The following is a 10619-nucleotide window of genomic DNA, read 5'->3' on the forward strand; positions in this document are numbered from 1 at the left end:
TACCTTAGAAAAGTAGACATCAGTACCAACTTCAGGATTAGTCCCTAGTTGGCTTAGTTTAGGGTGATTGATATAAGAAGCTTAATTCAAGCAAATGAACGAAATATATAAAATGTGTTTCGGCGTACTGAAACATAATTTCCCACTCTTCAAATGTTTCTGGGAGATACTTTCTCTTTCTGTGTGATGAAAAGCTGAAAGCCTGTAGATCCTGAAAATTTCTGGACGTCATTTTATGAGTTTGAGAAAAATCAATAACAAGAAAAATTAAACTCCATTAAGACAGACAAATAAGTCTCCTCTTGCGCTCTCATGTTAATGGCAGGTGGCATACACTAAAGGGGATGCAAATAACCATGCTGGCACAGGGAGAGTCTCCTGCCTGCCCCATTTCCTCTCGCCCCTCGTACTGGAGCTTGCCAGCACGGCCAGCATGGCCGTGGCACCACCCAATCGCTCACAACCCCGCTGGCCCCAGGGGGTCAACCAGTTTGGCAACAAGTACATCCAGCAGACCCACCCCCTCACCCTGGAGCAAACCGTCAACCTGTATGCTCTTACCAATTACACTGTCGGTACAAAGAGTCCTTCTATGAGAAGGACAGCTCTGTTGCAGCCAGATTTCAGTGCATGAGGGAGGAATTTGATAAAATTGGAATGAGAAGGACTACAGAAGGGGTTCTGATTGTACATGAGCACTGGCCGCCCCATGTGTTATGGCTAAAGTTAGGAACAACTTTCTTTGAATTACCTGGTGGTGAACTTAAGCCAGGAGGAGATGAAGTTGAAGGACTAAAGCACTTAATGACAAAGCGGTCAAGATGGAGCCCTGTAGGACTGGATCATTGATAACTGCTTTGGTAACTGGTAGAGACCAAAATTTGAATCTCTTCATTATCCGTATATTCCTGCACATATTACAAAACCCAAGGAACATTAAGAAGTTGTTTTTGGTTCAACTTCAAGAGAAAGCCTTGTTTGCAGCCCTAAAAATTACAAGCTGGTAGCTGCATCATTGTTAAAATTGTATGAAAATGCACGAGGATTTGGGCCCATCCATTTCTAGTCTTCCTCAGCTTCTTAGCAGGTTCAATTTTATGACTGAATTGCTGCACAGTGGAGAAGTAAAAGAAGTCATCTCTGTGAGCACAGCTATATGGTGTAGAATAAACATGGTAGGAAAGATTTGGTTTTTTTGTTTTTTGTTTTTTTTTTATCTCTTTCTCAATCCCTAAACTGCAACCTATTTTCTTCTGTTATTTGAATAATGAGGTTAATATGAAGAACTAGATAGTGGTGTAAACAAATGTGATAATAATGTTTAATTTACTTTTGGTTCTACTCATACTTTTTTGTACAACATTAAAGAACATGGACTTCTTTCTATTTGTATTTTTTTAAATTTCACATTAAACTTGTAAAATTCTTTAAAAAAAGAAAAAAAGACAAATAAGATACAAACAAAATAGGTCTTTGACAAGTAGGAATGAATCATCAGATCAAACTTTTTGTACCTCATCCTAACTCTGGAATAATTTTTGCATATTCTTAAAGCCAGTGTGGGTCCTATATTCTTATACTTGCAAATGAAAGACTCCTAACAAATACAAAATAAGTGATTAATCTTAATGTGTGGACTTGGGTAATCTAATGATGTATTCTTTCAGGTTGGGAGGTTAGAAATATGTCTAAACTATGTTAAATTTTTTTCCTGTGGTAATGATTAACCCATAGTATTTGCCTTTTAAGGATATAGTTTAGGAGATTAGAAGTAAAAATGCAGCTTTTGGATTATATCTTAGCTTTCAGTACCGTAATGGCAAATACTGGTGGAAATGTGAGAAATAGGATTCCTCAATTACCATAGTGGGAAAGTTACTTTAAAAATCCATTCTTGAGGCCAGTCTGACAGTATTTCATGAATTTGCATACATTAGGTGATCCAATAATAACTCCTGAGTTTGTATTTCAGAGAAATCCTCATATGGGAATTCTCATTAAGGACCATGTAACATATGTGAAGATGTTCATTGTATCAATAAGTGAATTATATTGTATCAGATTATTGGAGACAATCTAGATTTTGAATGGATAAATATGTGGTAGATGTATACCATGGAAAAGAGTTAAAAACAATAAACTAGGCTATACAGGACCTAAAAATAGTGGTTAGTGGAAACATTTAGAAAAAAAATCTACAGGTGAGTACTATCTGTGTAAATCTGTAAAAATTTGTATAAATTAACAATAAATATATTTTCAAAAATATATGTTTTTAAAAGCTACATACAAATGCAAAAGTTCATATCCAGCAGCCTAGAACTATTTCTTATAGGCAGTGTGGTAGGGTGAGAGTGGAGAATGGGGACAAAAGAAAATGAAATGTATCAGTAAGGGTAATAAAATGAGATTTTGCATAGACTGATAATATTTCACCATGAAATAAGAAAAACGATTAACTCAAACTTTGTCCTGGCTCCAAGTATAATAATAGTATTAAAGTAACATATCTTGAAAATTAGGTGTTTTTTTTTTAAGATTTTATTTATTTGAGGGGAGCATGAGCAGGAGGAGAGGCAGAGGGAGAGGGAGAAGCAGGCTCCCCTGCTGAGCAGGCAGCCTGACCCGGGGCTCGATGCCAGGACCTTGGGATCATGACCTGAGCCAAAGGAGATGCTCAACCTACTGAGCCACCCAGGTGCCCTAAAAATCAGGGATTTAAATTTAGGCTTATTTGACATCAAAATTGCTTATTTTGCTGCCCCATATTGTCCGTCATATAAATCTCATTTAATTCATTCAAAAATAATTCAAAAAGAATATCATGATAACTGTATTGAGAGAGAAAGGGTCTTTTCAAAATTATTGAAGAGTAATTCAATATCCCCTAAAGGCTAGGATTCAAAGCTGGCAATCATAGGAGTGATCTATCACAGTCAGAATGTTGGGAATTATTGGGTTGTAGGGTTAGCAATGAAAACATACTTTGCAGAGATTTATTATGGGATTTCAATTTGATTTCCCCCAGGCTATCAGTGATAACAAAGCTGTTTCCACATATCTAGGGGCTTTCTGGTCAGCAATATATCATTATTTCTCCTATTTTTATTTTATATTCTTCAATTTATCTAGACCTCAGTAGGGTCACAAATGTAGCTGTGAATGTCTGTGTCTTCTGTGGCTTATATGTTAAATAAATAGATAAGCACACTTACTATAATGTGGTAAATACAAAGAAAAAAAACTGTTAGAAGTAATCTAAAACTGCCTGATTACAATTTGAGTATTTTACAGATAGAAGTTGTGTTGAAGTCAATTACTATTATCTCAAACAAAGTTTAAATAGGCAATATTAGAATGTCTCCAATATTTATGAATTTTAATCTCTGTTATATCAGTTATTCCCTGTTTCATAAAAAGCTATACAAAAATTAATAGATTAAAACAATATTATGCTTTTGCCCCGATATCTTAAATTTTATCAGGGCTCAGTAGTGTTTCTTTTGTCAGTGCATACCAAGCTGGGGAAGTTCCTAATATGAGGTAACGGAAGGATCCCCTTTCAAAGTGCCTCACTATACCTAGCAACTCAGTGCTGGTACTCAGCTGCAAACAGGTGGAGCCAGAGTTTAGAAGACCCACTTCCTCTTCACACAGTCTTCTCCATGAGTAAGCGTACAAAAAACAAGGAAAAAATGCAATGGCTTTTTTTCGACGTTGTGTTGGGATTCATAAAATAGCACTTTCACCATATTCTATTGGTTATGGTTACTGCAAAATCCTATCAGTTCAAAGGAGAGGAGAACATATATCACACAATGATGGGTGAGTTTTAAGGTTTTGCAAGACTGTGTAAAATGGGAGATTTTGCTTCAAAATACATTTCAAATGTTTCAAAAAATTAATTCTGCCCTTTTGTATTATAATGACTAAGATCTGCAAATTAGAAATGTTAAAGGTAGACACATTTTCCTTGTTATCTGTTTCAAAAGAAAAGTTTGTAATATTTTAGTTTAAATATGATATTTTGCTCTAGGAATATTTGTTGTTATTCAGCAGATTGAGAAATTTTCTTGTAAGTTTTCTGTTTTAAAATTTTTATCCCTGAAATGGGGGAGGTTTTGTCCCTTTAAGATGCTGTATTCATTTTATTTTTATTTATAATCTTTGATTATCTGTGACTGAGACCATAATTTCCCTTTTTATAATGCTCTTTTCATACTTTGGAATCAAGTTTATGATGGGTGTTAATTGCAGATAGTTAATAATTGTAGATAGATATTATTATGTATTTGAAATCATTTAATAACAATGACTCTTCAATTTTTCTCTTTTACTTTGTGTCAGTTCTTGGTAAGTTATTTTTATCTTTAGGGATTTTTCCATTTTCTCTACATTTTCATGTATATTACTATGGAGATGTTAATAATATCCTCTATTTTTCAATATCTCTAGATTCTGTATTGATACCCACTTTTTAATTTTTGGCACTGGTTATTTGTGCTTACTATTTTATTTTATTGCCATATCTGCTTGAATTTTTATAAATTGCATGATACTTTTCACAGAAACAACTTGTTTGCTGATTCTGTTTTACATTTTCATTTTATTACCCCATATTTTTCTTATAATTATGCCTTTCTTTCTACATTTAGTAGATATAATTTGTTGTTCTAGTTTACCTTGCACATTTCTCAATTTTTTCCTTTGTAATATATCATCAGACGACATTAGTATGTGCATTCAAACTGAGAAATGTTATATTTTTCCAGAGAATGGAATCATTTATTATTATGAAATATTCCTCTTTGTAGTATTTCTTTTTTGCTGTAGATTTACTGCGCTTAATATTAACATAGTTACACAAACTATATTTGGTTTAGTGATTGTGATGTTAGTACAGAGAATTCCATATGACCAAGTTAATAAAATAATGGCATCTTTTATAACCATGATACAATTTTAAAATTAAGAATTTAAAATTGGCATAATACTGTTAACTAAGTTACAGATTTTTTTCAACTTCTCCAGCTTTTCCACTAATGCCTTTTCAGTTTCAGGATCTAATCCATGACACTACAGTGCAATTATTTGTTAAAACTCTTTATTTTCCTTCTAAGTAGACAAACGACAGTCTGCTCTTGGTTCATTTTTATTTCTAGTTGCAATATTTCATGGTCCCAAACTAAAATCCAATTCCTTTCCCACCCCCTCAAGCCCTACACTCTGACTTTTATACTCCAATGCCTGCAAAGGTGTCAAAAGTATTCATCCTCTTGTCTGTTAAGCTTTCTGTCTTAGCTCACCTTTTATGTCCATCTTTTGGACCTTGGCTGGGTGATATTTTACAACACTGATACTTCTTTCATGTTCTAGGTGTTCTGAATGGGAGAGTTTCTGCAAAGCATCGTGCCTGCCATTAATCAAAGTTGAAGTCTCTAACCATTTTATAAGTAATCAAAACTGAGTTGTTGGAGTTACTCTACAGTCAGCATCCCTTTCATCTTTCAAGCAGTTAGGACTATTAAACAACATATGCGCACTCTCTCATTCTCTATCTATTGAGATTCTATCTACACCGTATGATTAATTCATAGCATGCTAAAAGCAAAAGACTAAGTTTGAGTTTATTTTCCCTCTATGTACATCCCATATACAGATAGTGTATGTAGTGTATATATTTTCTGTGCTAAAATAAAAGTATCCTCTTCTGATACACTGAAAGTATAAACAAGTATTCATCATTCAGCAGATACATTTTTAGTGCCTACTGTTCTACCATGCACTGGATATAACTCAATTGTGGGATTGGGAATTTCAGAAAAATAATATAAATAATTAGTAATAATAATACAGTTATGGGCAAAAGTAGAATTATACAATACGTTCAAAATATGGGGCTATAAAAAGAAGAGAGGCTTGGCAATTGTCCTAGTTTCTATCCAGGAGCCAAGTATGGACAAGTACCACTGTCCCATCTGGAGCATTTAGCAAAATGTGTTTTAGTAGTTTGATAAAGATGGCATGGGAGGAAGAGAAAATAGAACAAAATCATAAGCAAAAGTAGCAAATGTCAAACTGACAAGGCTTTTATGTAGCAAAAAGTCCAGAGACGAAAAATGTCTTGTCTTACTAAATCGTCTTCTTCACTACACCATATATCTTTCTGGAACATGCACTGCTAAGTTAGACTAGCAGAAGAATTCAACTCTAACTGTGTCATGTAACTGAAATCACTCAGTGCAAATAAATATTACTTGGATCAGAAAAAGTGATAGGTGTGATATTAAATGATGTACTATAATTGGCGATTCTCTCTCATTACTATGGGCGTCCTTTGAAGTAGCTTAATAAAGATGGGCTCAGTTAGACCTGACTCATTTTCAACTCAGAAATCAATTACTTCTACTTATTAGGTTCTAAACATTGTATTTTAAGGTGCCCTGTCGGATTAGACACACATGTTTGATTTCTAAAAATGAGATGCTATAAAATATAATAACAGAGCACTTGAAGCAAAGCCTAATAAGTAAACAATATTAAAGATTAAAAAATAGATATTATTGGAAAATGTAGGGCATTCAACATAGCTCATCACTTGTGATCTATAAAGTCAAATTAAACAATAAGCATATAGGTTAAATTCAATGACATCAAAATTTGTCATGTCTCTTGAGGACTCACAATCTTTAAAAACTAGTCTTGCAATGAAGTATTATCCATATTTATGAAAGAGGGTGTCTATACTCTTAGTGAGATATTTTGTTACATTGTTTCATCACTAATGTTTTCAGGGATATTAACTCCAAAATATCAGTATAAGATATAACATGGAAATGAGCCATTATCACAGTAAACAAAATAATTAGAAAAGATATGGCACATTTATTTGTGCCACAATAAGTGTCCAGAGTATTTTAATATGATTTCTTTTATCAAACCAGCACCGATCAGTGAATGAAATCCTAGAAATGCCTTTGGTTTTAGAAATAATAATAATAATAATAAACATAATCATTCTTTTACCTAAGAAATCAATGCTAAGTGCTGTAAAATAGACAACACAGTTTTGTAGGATCTCAAAGTGTTTTTGTTTTTAATAAACAGATTTTACTAATCTTTTCTAAGTAAAAACAAACAAACAAGAAGCTTACTGAGAGAAAAATAATTTGCATGTGTGCCAGCGCCATCCACGAAATGCCTCAGCAGCACCCATCACGGGCCAGACAAGATGCCTCACTCTCAAACACTTCTGACACTGTAATGATTTCCGAAAACAAACAAAAAAGAAGGTGGTATGCTTGAGAACACCAAGCTTATTCAAATCACAGTCCCAAGTCACCAAATAAATGTTTCCCTGCACCCTCAACCCTTATGAGGTTTTTTTTGCTGCCATCCTCTTACTCCTCAGAAGAACGGCAAGCTGTCTTTCCAAACATATTCTTTATTCCCATCTCAATCCATCTCACTGAGCCCTGCATATATATCCCCCCATAAACTCCATCTCCTGGGTACACACACACACACGCACACGCACACGCACACACACACACACAGAACACCCAATTCTTCTCAAGACTGCTTCCCCTATAGTTCCTTAGATACTGAGCAGGTGATATTAACTTCTACTGCACAGAAAAAAATAAAATAAAATAGAAGCTATGAGACTTGCAATGATACTTCCTGTCACCTAATTGAAAGTAATAATAGTATGTTTGTGTGTGGTAAACAGGAAAAAGACATCTAAGAGATACCCACCGCCTAACCATCACAAGCTGTGAGTATTTGGCAAAATAGACATGTAGATGAAATTAAGTTACGGAATTTGAGAAGGAGTGATTATCCAGGTGGACTCAATCCAATCAGAATCTTTTCATTCTGAGGTTAGAGACAGATGTTACTGTGAAATGGTTAGATAGAAGTAATGTTGCTGGTTTTGAAGGAGAAAGAGAATCATGAGCCAAGGACTGTGGGCAGTCTCTAGAAGCTGGAGAAGGCAAGGAAATGGATTCTCCCCTACAGCCTCTATGAGGAATGTAGTTCTGCAGACACACTGATTTTAGCCCATTGAGACTGTGCCAGATTTCTAAGCTAAAAGGCCATAAAATAATAAATTTGTGCTGTTTAATCCATTAAATTTGTGATAATTTGTTATAGCAGTGTTATAAAACTAATACAGTGGATATACACATATGTATACTTGTACCTATACCTAAACCTATATATACATGTATATATATATATGTATGTATGTATATGTAAGAAGTATAGTAAGACATTTGAAATTATATGCACCCACTTCTTATTAGTGGCTATTTGTGATAGGCAAGGTCACTGAGGTTGCTAATAAGGATAAAGGGAAATTTAGCTTTGTCAGTAATGTTCCAAGTTAAAATTCTTCTAAATTCTAATATGCCCTTTTTAAAGAATAATGTTTCTTGTGGACATCTGGGTGGCTCACTCGGTTAAGCATCTGCCTTCGGCTCAGGTCATGATCCCAGGGTCCTGGGATGGAGTCCCGCATCAGGCCCCTTGCTCAGCGGGGAGTCTGCTTCTCCCTCTGCCTGCAGCTCCCCCTGCTTGTGCTCTTGCTCTCTCTCTCTCTGATAGGTAAATAAATAAATAAATAAATAAATAAATAAATAAATCTTTAAAAATTTTTAAAAAATAATAATATTTCTTGGATAATGAATGTAACAAATTAAAGTTTTCACAAGAACCAGAAAGTTGTAGGGGGCAGAAAGAAATCAATGTAATTGAGAAAATTTATTTGCAAAACTGTTACACGCATCATCCTTTTTACCTATTTCCACTCTTCCAGGTGTTCAGCAGTGATTTGGGCCCCCAAGGTGAACATGGATCCAAACTTACTAAATTAGCTATTTGTGTGGATGATACCAGCACTCACATCACAGTAGTACCTAAATTACAGATTATTATTGTTAGAGTAGGAAGTTAGTTAGGTTCTGACAGGATGCCTGCCTAATGGCCAGCAGAGAGGAAGTCATGGCCAACTAGGAGGAAGTTAGAGGTCTGTCCTGGAAGCACTCCAAAACAAAGCCGCAAGAAACCTAATCAAACCAGACGGACCCAAGATGGCCAACAAAGTAGGCCAAAGTTTACATTATTCCATCATTATACCACACAAACATACTAAAATCTCTTCCCTCAGGGTGCCATGACAGGAAACCCCTGACCAAATAAGGAAGAAAAAGCAAGTAACCCTGCTTCCAAGAAATCCATGCCTCAAGTAATGAATATTCCACCCCTTTGTTTCTAGCTGTCAATAAAAGATAGGAACCTAAACCCCAGTGGGCACAGCTGTCCCTGGAGCTCACTAGCTCTCACATCTCAAGAGTCTACTTTCTCTTTGTAATGAAACTTCTGCTGTGCTTTTACTCTGACTTGTCCTTCAGCTCTTTTCTTGCAGCAAACTCAAGAATCTGGTACTGGTTGGTGGTTGAGGGGTCAAGGCCTGAGAACTCCACCAGTTTCTCGTAACATTATGACAGTTAAATCAGTTAATAGGATCTATTGCTGAAGTGTTAATTATTATTATTATGTACTACATACAATCTTGCATGGGAGATCCTCATTTCTATGCATTCTGATATCTCATTTAAATTAAAATCCAAACTCTTTTGTGTCTTTGATTATATGAAACTTTTCTTAGTTTTAGCAAATCTGTCTCACCCACTGCTCTTACCACTAATGCTAAATTGAGTATTCTCCACTAATTATGGTACTATCCGTAATTATGTAAAGCTGAATGCTATTTTTTTTTTTTTCATTTCGCTGCCATTTTTGTCTTTCTTTCTGAAAGACATTAAGATCCACCAGGAATTGAACCCACTTCTGGAATTTAACTGTCATCCTTTTAGGAAGCAGTAGGAGCTTCTCTGGAGTCTTGCCTCTTAGTCCTTGAATAATTGGCATCTGCCCATATTCTGACTAAGCAGGTCTTACTCATTCAGTGCTGAGCAGAGGATAATTTGCTTCCCTTCCTCTCCCTGTTCTAACTCTAAAAGTACAATAAGCCCACATGTTAAGTATTATTTTCCACCCTCTGTTTAACTTGAAATCCCAAACACAGGAGTCTTTGTACCTGTGTTTTATTTGAATATTAGAAGACCTTTCTTGCAAGTTAGGTCAAGGAAAAGAGTTTCATAAAATGGGTGTGCTTAAAGCACTCTGGTCTAAAGGAGTTCTCTGCTTGTGAGACTGGAAAATTAATTACTTTATTAAACATACAAACTCAAATGACTACAAGAACACCTATCTTTGTTTCAAAATTTATACTGTTATTTAAAATTACTCAATATCTTCAGCAAATCTAAGAAGCAAGAGTTTTCTATCCAACTCAATTCTTCCTTTATAAACATGTTACAAAAATACCAGGCTTCATTCAAGAAATCATTTAAAAATAAGATGTGGGACACCTGGGTGGCTCAGTCGGTTAAGCGGCTGCCTTTGGCTCAGGTCATGGTCCCAGGGTCCTGGGATCGAGCCCCACATCGGGCTCCTTGCTCAGCGGGAAGCCTGCTTCTCCCCTGCCTGCAGTTCCCCCTGCTTGTGCTTGCTCTCTGTCTCTCTCTCTCTTGCTCTCTCTGTGTCAAATA

The 10619-nt window shown here is 35.4% G+C and overlaps 1 pseudogene; it reads left to right on the forward strand.

Moving 5' to 3' along the window:
• Positions 1–433: 433 nt before the first annotated feature.
• LOC118541209 (cleavage and polyadenylation specificity factor subunit 5 pseudogene) lies at positions 434–9541 on the forward strand (annotated as a pseudogene).
• The last annotated feature ends 1078 nt before the right edge of the window (positions 9542–10619 follow it).

The sequence above is a fragment of the Halichoerus grypus genome, chromosome 5 (assembly GCF_964656455.1).
Source record: "Halichoerus grypus chromosome 5, mHalGry1.hap1.1, whole genome shotgun sequence".
Taxonomy (NCBI): domain Eukaryota; kingdom Metazoa; phylum Chordata; class Mammalia; order Carnivora; family Phocidae; genus Halichoerus; species Halichoerus grypus.